This window comes from Martes martes (assembly GCF_963455335.1).
Source record: "Martes martes genome assembly, chromosome: 5".
Lineage (NCBI taxonomy): Eukaryota > Metazoa > Chordata > Mammalia > Carnivora > Mustelidae > Martes > Martes martes.
The window spans coordinates 11,789,020-11,806,074 of NC_137892.1; the positions used below are offsets into that span (position 1 = coordinate 11,789,020).

At 34.8% G+C, this 17,055-nt stretch overlaps 1 pseudogene across 1 annotated transcript; it reads left to right on the forward strand.

Annotated features, from left to right (window-relative positions):
- The first annotated feature begins 12,086 nt into the window (after positions 1-12,086).
- On the forward strand, positions 12,087-13,018 carry LOC308342676 (olfactory receptor 14A16-like; annotated as a pseudogene). Its single transcript has one exon. The product of its transcript is annotated as an olfactory receptor 14A16-like (transcript).
- Positions 13,019-17,055: the final 4,037 nt, after the last annotated feature.

The window sequence follows — 17,055 nt, forward strand, 5'->3', positions numbered from 1 at the left end:
TGTCAAATATTAGTTGACCATAGAGTTGAGGGTTTATTTCTGGGCTCTCTATTCTGTTCTATTGCTCTATGTGTCTGTTTTTGTGCCAGTACCATACTGTCTTGATGATGACAGCTTTGTAATAGAGCTTGAAGTCCAGAATTGTGATGCCACCAACTTTGGATTTCTTTTTCAATATTCCTTTGGCTATTCGAGGTCTTTTCTGGTTCCATATAAATTTTAGGATTATTTGGTCCATTTCTTTGAAAAAATGGATGGGATTTTGATAGGGATTGCATTAAATATGTAGATTGCTTTAGGTAGAATAGATATTTTCACAATATTTGTTCTTCCAGTCCATGAGCATGGATTTTTTCCATTCCCTTTGTATTTTCCTCAATTTCTTTCATGAGTAGTTTACAGTTTTATGAGTATAGACTCTTTGGCTCTTTGGTTAAGTTTATTCCTAGGTATCTGGAAGAGATTATGCTGAATAAATGTATCTTTTAAATGCATATGGTCCAAGGCACTGATTCCTTGTTGATTTTCTGGTTTTTTGATAACTGTCCATTGATATAATTCAGGTGTTAAGGTCCCCTATTATTACTTATTTCTATCACTAAGTTCTTTTAGTATTGCTATTTACTGTATTATGAATTTGAGTGCTCCCATGTAGGATGGATAAATAGTTACAATTGTCCTATCTTATTTTTAAATTGTCTCCTTTACTATTATATAATGCCCCCTTTGTCTCCTGTTATAGTCTTTGTTTTAAAGTCTATTTTGTCCCATATAAATATTGCTACCCCAGCTTTCTTTTGACATCCATTTTCATGGTAAATATTTCTCCATTCCTTCACTTTCAGTATATAGTTTGTAGGACTAAAATGAGTCTTGTAGACAGCATATAAGTGAGTCTTGATTTTTTTCCTTCACTCTGAAACCCTATATCTATGCTTGGGGCATTTAGTCCATTTACATTTAAAGTAATTCCAAGATATGTCTTTACTGTGATTTTGTTACTTGTTACTTGTTTTCTTGTCACTTCTATAGTTTTATTTTTTTATCCTTTCTTATTTTGCTCTCTTTCATGATTTTGTGATTCTCTTAAATGATTACGTGGATCCCTTTCTCTTTACTCCTTGTTTATCTATTACCAGGTTTGGATTTGTGGTTACAACTAGATTTGTGTATAGCATTATCTTCATACAGCAGTGTATATTAAGGTGGATGTTGTTTAAGTTTGGAACCATTCTTTACTTGTTTCACCACCATGTTTTAGGTATATGGTGTCATATTTTACATCATTTTATATTGTTAATTCCTGGATTGTTTTTTATAGATAAGTCCTTTTCATACTCTTAGCAATTGTCTTTGCTTTCCATTCAAAGATTTTGCTTTTTTAATTTAATTTTATATTTTCAATGTTCAAAGATTCATGTTTTTATGCACCACACCCAATGTTCCATGTAATGCCTCCTTAACACCCAACACCAGGCTCACTCATCTCCCCACCCACCACCCTTACAAAACTCTCAGTTTGTTTCTCAGAGGCCACAGTCTCTCATGGTTCATCTCCCCCTACAGTTTCCCCAGTTCACTTTTCTTTTCCTTCTCCTAATGTCCTCCATGTATTTCCTTACACTCCACAAGTGAAACCATATGATAATTGACTCTCTCTCTGCTTGATGTATATCACTCAGCACAATCTTTTCCAGTCCTGTCCATGTTGATAGAAAAGTTGGGTATTCATCCTTTCTGACAGTGGCATAATATTCCATTGTATATATGAACCATATCTTCTTTATCCATTCGTCTGTTGAAGGACATCTTGGCTCTTTCCACAGTTTGACAATTGTGACCATTGTTGCTATGAACATTGGCGTGTATATGGCTTTTCTTTTCATTACATCTGTATCTTTGGGGTAAATACCCACAGTGCAATTGCTGGGTCATAGTGTAGCTCTATTTTTAATTTTCTGAGGAACCTCCATACTGCTTTCCAAAGTGACTGCACCAATTTGCCTTCCCACCAACACTGTAAGAGGGTTCCCCTTTGCCACATCCTCACCAATACTTGATTCCTGTATTCCTGTTTTGTTAATTTTAGCCATGCTCACTGGTGTAAGGTGATAGTTCGTTGTGGTTTTGAGTTGTATTTCCCAGATTTCTAACAATGTTGAACATTTTTTCATGTGTCTGCTAGCCATTTGTATGTGTTCTTTGGAGAAGTGTCTGGTCATAGCTTCTGCCCATTTTTTGACTTGATTATTTGTTTCTTGGGTTTTGAGTTTGAGAAGTTCCTTATAGATTTTGGATATCAGCTCTTTGTAGTGTCATTTTCAAATATCTTCTCCCATTCTGTGGGCTGTTTCTTTGTTCTGTTGACTATTTCTTTTGCTCTGCAGAAGCTTTTTATCTTGATGAAATCCCAAAAGTGCATTTTCACTATTGTTTCCCTTGCCTTTGGAAACTTATCTTGAAAGAATTTACTGCAGCCGATGTTGAAGAGGTTGCTGCCTATGTTTTCTTGTAGGATTTTGATGGATTTTCATCTCACTTTGAGGTCTTTCAACCATTTAGAGTTTATTTTTGTGCATGGTTTAAGAGAATGATCAAGTTTCATTCTTCTGTACATAGAAGTCCAATTTTCCCAGCATGATATATTGAAGAGACTGCCTTTTTCCCATTGGATATTTTTTTCCTGATTTGTTGAAAATTGTTGGACCATAAAGTTGAGAGTCCAAATCTGGGCTCTCTACTTTGTTCCATTGGTCTATGTGTCTGCTTTCGTCTCAGTACCATGCTGTCTTGGTGATCACAGTTTTGTAGTAAAACTTGAAATCAGGCAATGTGATGACCCTAGTTTTGTTTTTTCTTTTTCAACATTCCCTTAGTAATTCGTTTTTTTTTTTTTTTTCTGGTCCCACAAAAATTTTAAGTTTTTGTTCCAGCACTTTGAAAAATGCCAAAGGAATTTTGATTGGGATGACATGGAAATTATAGGTTGCTCTGAGTAGCATAGACATTTTAACAATGTTTATTCATCTGATTCATGAGCATGGAATATTTTTCCATCTTTTTGTGTCTTCTTCAATTTCTTTCACAAGTGTTATGTAGTTCTTTGAATATAGATCCTTTACTTTGGTTAAGTTTATTCCAAGGTATCTTATGATTCTTTGTGCAATAGTAAATGGAATCAGTTCTCTAATTTCCCTTTCTATAGTTTCATTGTTATTGTATTAGAAAGCAACTGGTTTCTGTGCATTGATTTGGTATCCTGCTACATTAATGAATTGTTGTTTGAGTTCTTGTAATTATGGGGTACAGTCTTGTGGGTTTTCCATATAAAGTATCATGTCACCTGCAAAGAGAGCGAACTTGACTTCTTATTTGCCATTTGAATACTTTTTTTTTTTTTTTTGGTCTGATTGCTCTTGCTATGACTTCTAGTACTGTGTTGAACCACACTTTCATCCCAGAGATAAATCCCACCTCGTCATGATGAATAATCTTTTAATGTAGAGTTGGGTCCTATTAGCTAGAATCTTGCTGAGAATCTTGGCATCCATATTGATAAGGGATATTGGTCTGAAATTCTCCTCTTTGATGGGTTCTTTGCCAGGTTTGGGGATCAGAGTAATGCTGGCTTCCTAGAAAGAGTCTGGAAGTTTTCCTTCTGTTTTTATTTTTTTAAACAGCTTCAAGAGAATAGGTATTATTTCTTCTTTGAATGTTTGATAGAATTCCCCACGGAATCCATCAGGTCCTTGTTTTGGGGGGGATTTTGATCACTGCTTCAATCTCATTACTAGATATTGGTCTATTCCATTTATCAATTTCTTCCTGTTTCAGTAGATGGAAGTGTATAGGATTCCAGGAATGCATCCATTTCTCTAGGTTGCTTAACTTATTGGCATACAACTGTTGATAATAATTTCTGGTGATCGTTTCTATTTCCTTGGTGTTGGTCATGATCTCTCCCTTTTCATTCATAATTTTATTAATTTGGGCCTTAACTTATTGGCTTAACTTATTGGCATATAACTGTTGATAATAATTTCTGGTGATTATTTCTATTTCCTTGGTGTTGGTCATGATCTCTCCCTTTTCATTCATAATTTTATTAATTTGGGCCTTCTCTCTTTTCTTTTGGATTAGTTTTGCCAGTGGTTTATTGATCTTATTAATTCTTTCAAGGAACTAGCTTCTAGTTTCATCGACGTGTTCTACTGTACCTCTAATTTCTAACTCATTGACCGTTGCTCAAATCTTGATTATTTCCCTTCTTGTCTGCAGAGCTGGCTTAATTTTTTATTGATTCTCCATTTCTCTAAGTTGTAAAGACAGATGGTGTATTCTGGATTTTTTTTTTTTTTTTTTTTTGAGGGAGGCTTGGATGGCTATGTATTTCCCCCTTAGGACCACCTTTGCTGTATCCCATAGGTTTTGGACCAAAGTGTCTTCATTCTCTTTGGTTTCCATGAATTGTTTAAGTTCTTCTTTGATTTCCTGGTTGATCCAAACATTCTTGAGCAGGGTGTTATTTAGCTTCCAGGTGTTTTAATTTGTTCCAAAATTTTTCTTGTGGTTGAGTTCCAGTTTCAAAACATTGTGGTCTGAGAATATGCAGGGAATAATCTCAATCTTTTGGTATTGTTTGGGCCCTGATTTGTGACCCAGTATGTGTTCTATTCTGGAGAAAGGCCCATGTGTGCTTGAAAGAATGAGTATTCTGCTGTTTTAGGATGGAATGTTCTGTATATATCTAAGAGGTCCATTTGGCCTAATGTGTCATTCAAAACTCTTGATTCTTTGTTGATTTTCTGCTTAGATTATCTGTCTATTGTTGAGAGTGGTGTTTTATATCCCCTACAGTTAATGTATTCTTATCAATATGAGTCTTTAATTTGATTAAAAGTTGGCTTATGCAGTTGACTTTTCCCATGTTTAGGGCTTAAACATCTACAATTGTTAGATCTTCTTGGTGAATAGACCTTTTAAGTATGATGTAGTGTCCTTCTGTATCTCTCACTACAGTATTTAGCTTAAGATCTAATTTATTTGATACATGAATGGCTACTGCAGCTTTCTTATGAGGCCCGTTGTCATGAAAGATGGTTCTCCATCCCTTCACTTTCAGTCTGGATGTATCTTTAGATTCAAAATGTGTCCCTTGTGGACATCATATGGACCTGTCCTTTTGTTTTATATAGTCTGCAACCCTGTGCTGTTTTATGGGAGCATTTAGACTGTTCACATTGAGAGTAATTATTGAAAGTTACATTTTTATTGACATCATGTTGCCTGCGAAGTCCTTGTTTTATAACTTGTCTCTCTCAATTTCTGTTCTATGTCATTCTTGGGTTCTTTCTTCTTTTAATACCCCCTTTGATATATCCTGTAGTGGCTGGTTGGTAGTCACACACATACTCTTTAAAACCTTGCCCATCTGGGAAGCTCTGTACCATCCATTCCGAATGTCATCCTTTTTGGGTAAAGTATTCTTGACTGCATGTTCTTCTCATTTAGTGCCCTGAACATGTCTTTCCAGCCCTTTCTGGCTTGCCAGATTTCTATGACCAGGTCTGACGTTATTCTGTTGGTCCTCCCTCTGTACATAAGGAATCTCTTCTCCCTAGCTGACCTTAAGACATCTTCTCTGAATTTATGACTCATGAATTTCACAATTACGTGTCTAGAGTTCTTTCTACACTTTTTGATTTGGGTATAACCTCTCTGCCTCTAGGACAGAGACGTTCTCCACCCCACCCCACCCCAGTGTAGGGATTTTTTCATCCTTCATTTGTTCAACTTTATCTTCTAGTCCTCTGTCTCTGTCTTTACCCCTCAGGGATTCCAGTAAGTTTGACTTTGTAATGTTTCTTGACATCATTTGTTTCCTTAATTCTGTTTTCTTGGCTTCTAAGACATTTGTTCCAGGCCTTCTCCTGATCCTTCTTTTCTATCAGTTTATCTTCCAGATCACTAATTTGACCTTCTGCCTCGGTTATCCTAGCTGGTAGCATATTTAGATTAGATTGGATCTCATTGATAGTATTTTTAATTTCAACCAGATCAGTTTCACTTCCACCCATAGAGATTCTATGTTTCCTCTAATGGTCTTCTCCACCCTAGCTACTGCCTGGATTATTGTTTTCCTGGATTCTATTTCTGACATATTGTTAATGTCCATATCCAGTAGTTCTGTGGCAGAGGTCACAGTCTCTGAATTTTTCTTCTGTTTGGTGTTCTTCCTCCTAGCCATTTTGGTGAGAGGTGGTTAAGTGGATGTACAGCTGAATATATCAACCACAAACCAGGCAAAGTTCATTTTGGAAAATTTTGGAGGGATTGGAAGTCACCATCAAAAAGAAAGAAAAAAGATTAAAGAAAGAGAAAAGGGGGGGGAGAGAAAGCCCAGCCAAAATGAGCCCCAAAAGTAAGATTTATACGGTATACAAAAATGAACACACAAAAAGACTGATAAAAGTAAAAGAAAAAAAAAAAAAGAAAAAAGAAAAACTCAGCCAAAATAACCTCAAGAATAGGATTTATATAGTACACAAACAAATACACAGAAACACTGACAAAATAAGATGGGAAGGTGGTTATAAACCCTCTATGTGTGTAAGGAAAGTTATTTCAGTTCTTCCTGAGTGTATCTTCTTATCTTTGTTAAAGGACTCAACTTTCCAGAGATACAGGGAAATTAAAACTGGTTTATATATAGGGGTAGTATTGAATAGGGGAAAAGGACTACCTTGAAGCTTACATCTATATCTATCTATATCTCTATCTATCTATCTATATATAAGAAAATGAAAATGAAACAAAGGTTTATGTATGAAAAAAAGTTCAAGTTAAAAAGTTATTATGAAATATGTTTTATTAAACATCTAGTTGTAATGGTGAGTAGGTTAAGAAAATTAAAAGAAGAAGAAATATGAGAATGAAATAAAAAAAAAAATAAAGAAATGAAAGTTTTATCTGTGAAATATACAGTTTTGGAGGCTATACCAGGAGCTTAATATTTTGTTTCTCCTGATGTTGGAATTTTACAGTTTTATGGGGACCCTGTAGTTTTCCTCTTACTCTTTTGGTTTGTCTTCTGGGGGAGAGGCCTGCCAGGTTGTTTTTCAGTCAATATTGCATAGGCTAGGTTGCCCTGCCCCCTATCAAGGGGCTGGGCTCTGTGGAAACCAGTTTTTCAGGCTTTTGTTCCCTGGATGTTTTTGTCCTCTTGGGGCTTTTTGCTCCTTTTCAAAAGGTCAGAGCAAAGTAAACTGTCAACACCCAGACCTCTACACCAGTCTGATCCCTTCTGGATGGTCCAGAACACACAGACTCCCCCTTTGCAACCTCCCATGGGCAGTGCGCATGCCTATCCACTGTCTCAGTGTTCACCCCTAGAACCCCATTTTTCTTTGCACCCTCATGTCACTAAAACTGGAAGTGATATTGGTCTGGGGGAGCCCAATCTGGTGGAGGCCATTGTTGGGACTGCTGTCTGGGCCCATACCAGTGACTGTTTCGCTCAGACCCATCAGTGGTGCAGGTCACAGAAGACTGCAGGCCTAGGGGTTTCTGGCTGGACACTGCAGTGGGCTTTCTCAGGTGCAGGTGGGCACTAGCTGTGACCGCCCTGGGACCATGGGCTTAGGTCCATATCGGTGCCTGTCCCCTTCCACCAATTGCCCCTTAAGACCCTTTGTTTTTTTGGGGTGATTTTAACCAGACTCCAAGATAATGCTTTTCCCCAAGCACAAGGCATTTTTGTATTAGGGTGTTACTTCCCAATGGGTCACTTCTGGTGGCTTCTTGTCCCTTCTGTTTATCCTCCAATATTTGTGTGAGTGCTCCCACTCTGTATGACCTCTCCACTGATGTCTTCTGCCCTGTAGAGATCCAGAAGTGTGTAATCTTACATCTCAGCCTGATTTCATGGGTGTTCAGAGTGTTCTGATAGATATTTAGCTCAATTCAGGGGACTAGTTGAAACAGGGTTTCCTACTTCCCTGCCACCTTGTCCCTCTGTCTGATTTCATTCCTTTGTGTGTTGCTGTCTGGTTTTCCTACCACCATTTGTTGAAGACATTTTTTCCCTGTGGTTATTCTTTATTGCTTTATTGAATATTAATTGACCATATAATTATGGGGTCGGTTCTGGATTTTCTATTGCATTTCATTGTTCTATGTATCCATTTTTGTGCCAGTTCAAGACTATTTTCATTAATACAGCTTTGAAATATAACTTAAATATAGGAATTATGATGATTTAATTATAATTTTGTTTTCTTTTTCAAGATTAGTTATCCAAGATCTTTGATGGTTTCATAGAAATTTTGGGATGATTTATTCTAGCTCTGAAAATGGTGGTTTTGATAAGGATTGCATTAAATGTGTATATTCTTTTGGATAGTCTAGATATTTTAAGAATATTGAATATGGAATGAGCATGGACTATTGTTCCATTTCCTTATGTCATGATTGTTTTATATTTCCTAGAGAAAAGGTCTTTCACATCTTCACTTAAGTTTATCCCTAGCTATGTTATTATTTTAGTGCAATTGTAGGTTTTTTTAAACATCCCCTTTTGCTGCTTATTAGTGTATAGAAATGCAACAGATTAATGTGTATTGATTTTGTTTCCTACGACTTTTCTGAATTCTTTTATTAGTTCTATCTGCTTTTTGGTGGGTTATGTATGCTTTTCTCTATATAGCAACATGTCATCTGCAAATCATGAAAATGGTACTTCTTCCTTCCTGATTGGGATGCTCTTTATTTCTTTTTCCTGTGTGATTGTTGTGGTTTCTAGTACTATGCTGAATAAAAGTGGTGAGAATGGATATCCTTGTCTTGTTCATGACCTTGGGGGAACGTTCTCAGGTTTTCATAATTAAAGATGATGTTAGCTATGGGTTTTTCCTAAAGGCTTTTATTATTTTATGGTATGTTCCATATAAGCCTACTTTGCTGAGGGTTTTTCTTTAACTTGTTGCAGTTTGTTTTGTGGTCTGTTACACGATCTAATCTGGAGACTATTTCTTATGCATTTTAAAATATTTTTGCTTCCTTTAGGATGGGATGTTTTGGATATATCTGTTAAATCCATCTTTTCCACTGTGTCCTTCAAAGTTATTGTTTCCTTGTTAATTTTCTGAAAGGATTATCTGTTCATCAATATAAGAGGGATATTGAAATTTCCTACTATATTTGTATAACTATTTGTTACTTCCTGTATTTTCTTTATAAACAGTTTTATGTCCTTGGGTGCTTCCCATGTTGAGTGTATAAAATTTATAATTGTTGAATACTCTTATTGGATTATCTATTCATTATTATGTATAGTATACTTCTCTGTCTGTTTTTACAGTTTGTTTAAAAATCTGTTTTGTCTGAGACTAACATAACATAACAAAAACCCAATGCAGGACTCGATCCCCAGACCCTTGCATCATGACCTGAGCTGAAAGTAGATGCTTAACCAACTGAGCCACCCAGGCCACCCTAGTATGACTTAATTTTAGTTAAGATAATACTCACTAGGTCCATCCACATTTTTGCAAATGTCAGGATCATAACCAATAAGGGGTAATGTCCAAAATACTGAGAGAACTTAAATAACTCAACAGCAAAACATCTAATTAAAAATGGACAGAATATATTAATAGAGATTATATACAAGAAGAAATACTGATGGCCGAAAGATGCATGATGATTTGCTCAACTTCACTAACCATCAGGGAAATGCAAATCAAAACCCCAAAGGCACTTATTTTAAATGGGTATGCAGTTCCAATTGGGGAACAGAAAAAAGTTCTAGAGATTGAAGGTAGTGTTTATGGCACAATGGTGTAAATTTACTTCAAAGTCCTAACTTTTTTTCTTAAAAATGTTTAAAAGGGTGGGTTGTTTATCTAGCTTAACAAACTAAAAAAAATAATTAAAAGATTACATAGTCTATACAGTAAGAATAGACATTTCCAAACATTTCAGAAAGTATTTAGTAGAATCTATTTAAAAACTGAAGAGCTCATACCCTAGATATACTAAGTACAATTCGAGGAACTTACTTAAAGAATCATGTACATATATACACAAACAAGGCATGTAAAATGATGTTACATATGATGTGAATATAAACTTGAAAACAAAATATTGAATATTCATAATACTTAATTATATGCTTTTACATAGAAACAAGAAGACATATGAAATATTGTGTGTAAAAAGGGTGTCTCTGAACCATGCTTGGCAAATATCAGATGATGGAGTTTTATGAATATGCCTGCAAAGTCACAGGTGTTGTATTGTAATACACATTCTCACTCTTGCACCTCCCATGATCCCTAGGAAGAAATGTGGGAGTGAGGAAATTTTCACTTTAATTTAGGTTTCCTATGGTGCTTATTATTTTACATGGATAGCATTTGCATATATATAAGTATTTAAAAAGGGGGAAAACAGGGGCAAGAACTAAAAGAAAATAAAACAAAACAGCATCCATGACTTAATATGTGTTCCTGAATTTAAATTTCAATTATTGAATTCAAATGTTCTCTTTTCTGTGAAAATCTTGATGTTGTAACACATCAATAAATAGAATGGCATAACCTGAAAGTATTCATGAAATTGTTGTGATATGCTTACAATGGAAAATTGTGAGAAACAAGTAAATTATCTTTATGAGACATCCTAGGTCAGGGATTTAAGGTTGCCCTCTAGTTCCTCAGGGGATACTCTCCATCATGAAAACTTGTCCATTTCTTCTAATTAATTCCAATTGCATATATGTAACTATGACCTCATGTGAAAGTCAGAAGATTATTAATCTTGAACTAATTCTGGAGACTGAAAGAAAGCTTGCAACCAGCAATTACACAAGACTTGTAGTGATAATTAAGCAAGGTTGGCCGTGGAAAAAGCATCAATTCTTGAATTAAAAGTCTTTTGAGGGATGATACTTAAGACAAACTATTTCTTTTACACATATAAGAACACAGAATTGAAGGATGGAACCTAAATATGTGTCCCATCCAAATGTACTTATCTTGATCTGCTCTTGTCACTTTATATATAACTGGCACATATAATGTATGGTAAGAAAAAAATATTGTGGGGGGAATTTACTCAAGCATTTTTCTTCTGTGGTCCTTGGGAGAAAAGGATTTTAAAATTGCTGTCTGTATCACCTGTAATAATTGGTGAGGGTATTTTTAATACATTTTAATTTCAAGAGCCAAGAGAAATAGAGAATATTCTGATTATCTTACTTGCTGTCTATGTGTGCCGAGGCCCTTATGTTTTGTTTAAATAAAAGACTCAAGGAGACAAAAGATTACATAAGTGACCCTGACTCATTATTAAGCTGTTATTGAAACACTAATTTTATGGTCATAGGCAAGACACTGTTGTGGTGTTATGTTATAGTGATTGAATAAGTAAAATATCATATTAATGACTTATCATGGATACCCAAGATGGCACATTTTCTATTTTTATCACTAATATCTATATTTAACATCCAAAAGAGAATTTAGCATCACAGTCTTCTTCTCTTTTATTCTGCCTTCTGCATATCTAACCTCATTTGACAAACACAAACATTTATATTTGTATTTATTTATTTATTTATTTAGTCAAGAGCAGTGGTTCACCAATGATCTCTAGAAGCAGTCATCATGGAACATGACTTTATTTTTTTTATTTTCAGCTGCATCCATGAAGTATGTTAACAGATTTCTAGGCAGATTTTTCCCAAAGGTTTTGTGCATCTCCACTAGACTCCTAAGTCAAGAAAATGAAAAATTGTTGTTGTTGTTGTTGTTATGACATTAACAACATACATAATTTTTCTGGATTTTATGACTCTAAGTCGTGCTAAAAGCCAACCATGTTTTATTGACTTTTCTATAAATACTGTTATATAAGTGGTGGAGGGCTATATGATGTGTTTCTGTTGTAGTATTTTGATGGGATACACCTCATTCAGAATCAAAATGTCTTATGTGTTAAGTAGAGATGAATATGAAAATATCTGGGTGGATTAGTTATCAGTGTTATCTTTATTTCTGCAGATAAGAATCACTGAGGCTGAGAAATTAATCGTGACCAACATAACATTCTTGCTCATGGGATTACCTAATGACCAGGTGCTACAGAGACTTTATGCTGCATTCTTCTCCCTGGTTTACCTGGCAGCACTGTTGGGGAACCTCCTCATTATCACCCTCACAACCATTGACCATCATCTCCAAACCACCATGTATTTCTTCCTGGAAAATTTGTCTTTGATTGATATCTGTTGCACCTATGTCACTGTTCCCAAATCCGTCATGAACTCTCTGACCAACAGCCATTCCATCTGCTTCGTGAGATGTGCCTCACAGGTTTTCCTTGTTGTTTCCTTTGCTGACACAGTTTGGTCTCCTTCTGGTGATGTTCTATGACCACTATGCTGCCATCTGCTGTCCTCTGCACTATGAAGCCATCAAGAATAGAGGCACCTGTGTGTGTGCAGATGGTGACAGCAACATGGTTCAGTGGGTGTGTCTATGGATCCATTCACATTGCAGGCACATTTTCTGTCCATTTCTGTGGTTCTAACATAGTGCACCAATTCCTTTGTGATGTGCCATCCCTGCTCACACTTGCTTGTTCTGGGGAGGAAACATTAGAATATACATTTATAATTGGTAGCTGTTGTTTGGGTTTTATATGTTTTATTTTATTGGTCGTGTCTTATGTTTACATTTTTTCTACTGTTCTAAGAATTCCATCTGCAAAGGGCAGAGTGAAAAGTCTTTCAACCTGCCTGCCTAACCTCGTTATGGTGACATTTTTCCTCTTTTCTGGGATTATCACATATTTAGCTAAAAATTTTAAATCTTCATCTTCACTGAAAGTGTTGATATCAGTGCTTTACACTGTGTTCCCCCACCATAAACCCTCTCATCTACAGCCTGAGAACTGGGATATGAAAATGGCCTTGGACAAACTGATGGCTGGGAAAATGTTTGGAACAGCTTTTTAATTTAAATATGCAAAATATCAGTACAATGAATTATTTTATTAATGATAATTATTTCAAAAGAGATACCTCCATTTCCCTTTGCTATTCTGTAAAATTCAGTAATTTGTTTCCTAAAAGGGTCCCAGGGCAAAATTTTACTCTTTGACTTATGTAAGTTACTACTGTGTTGAAAATGTTTAATTAAATGGTTCTCTTCCCTGTTTTTATTTTATATGACAATGTTTTACTAGAGTGAATATTCTGAATGATTTAAATTTACCATAGTGTTCAAAACTGCATTATGATTGCACAACATTTTCAGGGAATTCACACAAAATAGCACCTTCTGCTACGATTCCGTGAAATGCACTTCATAGTTAAAGTACAATTGAGGTTGCATTAATCTTAAAATTTTATATTAGAGATCCTTTTTGGTCATGCTAGTTAAATATTTATTGGTGGGTTTTAGAGTTGAGCCATCAAAGTAAAATTTCTGTGGTTACTGCTCTTTCAGGAATTAAGAATGAGCATGATGATGAGAGCATTCATGTAAAAGTCCTCATTCAAAACAGAACTGCCTTAGGAATACTTTATTTTGTTATAAATACATTTAATATCACACAAGATTGAAATGATTGTGAATGTTTCTTAAATTTCTTCTTTTTTTTTTCTTTTGTCCTTTCTTCTTTCAATCATTTTTTCCTTTCCTGTTATTCATTGTCTTCCTTTTATTTTTTTTATTTTAAATTTATTTCTATTTTTGTACTTTTTTGTCTTTTCTTCTTCTCTTCAAAAATAGATTTATTTTTTTCTTGTACCTACTCATTTATAAATTTGTCTTAGACTACTTCATATTCGACCTCTTAGATTACCACTTTCCACTCAGATTACCGCTTATCCCCCTACTAAAAACACATTACTTCTACCTTATTTGTGATAATTTTGGTATAGAAATAAACACCACTGAATCTATGAATCCAAGTGTTGCACTTGCCCACTCAACCTCCCTCCAGTGGAAGAAAATGGTCTAAACTTGTTACACAAGTATAACCATGCTTCCTTTTAGTTTTATACATTTTTTTTCTCTCTCACCTCTGTGTCATTTCATTGTAATGATTTAAAAAGCATTATTTTCCTGAGCATTTTAAACCAGATTTAGAGATAGAATATTTAAGGAAAAATACTAAATGTTCATATTTATTTTGGATATATCTGATATTTGTGTATCACTATGTATTCATTTTATAATTATTTAATTAAAAAATTAAATTTCTCCTGCTATTAAACCCAAAATTTTCTGCTTTTTATCACTTTATTTTTCCAGTTCTTTTGATTGTCATTTGGTATAATTTTGGACTCATTTGCTCTCTCTTTCAACCACATTAAACAACTGAACAATAACTTTGTCTTTTTAAAATATATATAGGAATTGAGCATTTCTTACAAATTACAATGCTACCAATGTGAGTAACACCACTATTACCTGTCATTCTAATTTTGCTACAGTCCTGAATATTGTGTACTGGTTTTCTCTCTTTCTTTTAGTGCAATCTAGACTTAGAGCTACGGGTAGAATCAACACTAATGGTCCCTTGGGTCCCAGCAAAGGTAAGGAAAACCCGGTATTCTCAATTGTTTTTCATCCTCAGCATTTCTGTTGCATCTCAGATTTGAATTACCCCCCTTACTATTTCACCCCAAACTAGTGTTCTCGGGACGCTTGGGTGGCTCAGTTGGTTAGGCGGCTGCCTTCGGTTGGGGTCATGATCCCAGCGTCTTCAGATCGAGTCCCACATCGGGCTCCTTGCTCAGCGGGGAGCCTGCTTCTCCCTCTGCCTCTGCCTGCCACTCTGCTTGTGCTCACACTCTCACTCTCTCGCTCTCTCTCTCTGACAAATAAATAAATATAATCTTAAAAAAACAAAAACAAAAACAAAAAAACTAGTGTTCTCGGTGCTCCTGTAGCAAGTATACATTGTCCTTGATGTTTCCTCTGGCTCAAGTCTCTTTTTTCCAGATATCTGTTCAGCTTCATCTCCCTTTTTCTAAATATTTCCCTTGTTTTGTAAATGCTGAGTGAAACAGAACTGTGTGTGTGTGTGTGTGTGTGTGTGTGTGTGTATTCTTGTCTGTGCTCCATAATAAAATTGGGTGATTCTAAATTAAAGTAAACACAAACCAAAGATTTAGTCAACCCAACACACAATGGAGTTAGTTCTCTTAAGTACAGATGAATGACAATACAGAATAAATCTAGAATTAGTATGATTTTCTGAGTTAGTTTACATCAAATTAATATTTAGTAAGTTTCATTTGATAGTAGATATCTGAAATTTTAAAGTTCTATTTGGACAGATGCTGGCCATTTTTGTAACTGTGATATTGAGGGTAAAAATATGTGAACCACACTGAACCTATAGTTGTATACCGACAAATCATGTCATAAATTTAATTATATATATTTTATACCATTTTTGGGTATACCATTTACCATTGGGTATACCATTATACCATTTTTAGCTCTTCTAAACATAGTGAAATAAATACTGAATATTGGATTCATTACCTGATTAACAAATCACTTCTCTATTGTTATTACTTTTAACCAACATGTGATCAGATTTTTCTCTCAAACACTACCATAATAAGTCTGGTGCACTGTTGTTCTTTTTTTTTTTTTTCCCTGTTCCTTCCTTTCTCTTTTCTTTCTTTCTTTCTTTCTTTCTTTCTTTCTTTCTTTCTTTCTTTCTTTCTTTTTTCTTTCTTTCTTTCTTCTGTCTTTCTTTCTTTCTTCTTTCTTTCTTTCTTTCCTTTTTTTTTTAAAGAAAGAGAGAGAGCACGTGGGACAGAGAAGGACAGAAGGCAGAAGGGCAGAAGAGAGAGAGAAGTTTAAGCAGGCTCTATGATCAGCAGGAGCCTGATGTGGGGCTTGATCTCATGACCCTGAGATCATGACCTGAGGCAAAAATCAAGAGGCAGGTGCTTAATATAATTATTAAATGTGAAAATATTTTAACTTTGTGTAATTTGTATAATTTAATTTGGAAGTTTTCTGTCCAGGTTTTTCAATCATATTTATTTATTTATTTATTTATCTATCTACTTACTTATGTATTTGCTTATATGCTTATTATTTACTTATTTATTTTATTATTCAATGATTCATTAGTTGTGTATAACACCCAAGGTTCATAACATCAGGTGCCCTACTTAATATCCATCACCTGGTTACCCCATTCCTCATCCCCTCCCTTCTGTAACCCTCAGTTGTTTGTTTGTTTGTTTGTTTGTTTTTCCCAGATTCCAGAATCTTTCATGATTTATCTCACTCTCTTGTTTCTTCCCATTCAGTTTTCCTTCCCTTCCCCATGGTCCTCTGTGTTATTCCTTATGGTCCACATATGAGTTAAACCATACATTTGTATTTCTTTTCTTGACTTATTTCACTTAACGTGATACCCTACAATTCCATCCATGTTGATGTAAATTGCAGGTATCCATTTTTTCTGATGTCTGGGTAATATTCCATTGTATATATAAACCACATCTATATCCATTCATCTGCTGAAGGACATCTCAGCTGCTTCACAGTTTGACTATTGTTTAAGGAATTGATTAAATTTACAATAGCACCAAAACCCATAAAATAACTAGGAATAAATCTAATAGAGGTAAAGGATCTATACTCTAGAAACTACAGAACACTTATGAAAAAACTTGAGGAAGACACAAAGAGATGGAAAAACATTCCATGGCCATGGATTGGAAGAATAAACACCATCCTCTTTAAAAATTGTTTTCTTTTGTGTTATATGCAACTATTCAGAATCATTGAACACTACATCAGAAAATAATGATGTACTATATGGTGGCTAACTTAACATAAAAAATGTTTTCTTTTAATTTTGTAAGATATCATTGTCAATTAAAGATACAACACCCACTTGTTCTATTTAGTAAAAGATTTTCCCTTGCAGTTTGGAAGTTTTTATATATATATATGATGCATATTAAGTAAAAATTTATATTAATTTTAAGAATTCAATATCATCTTTATA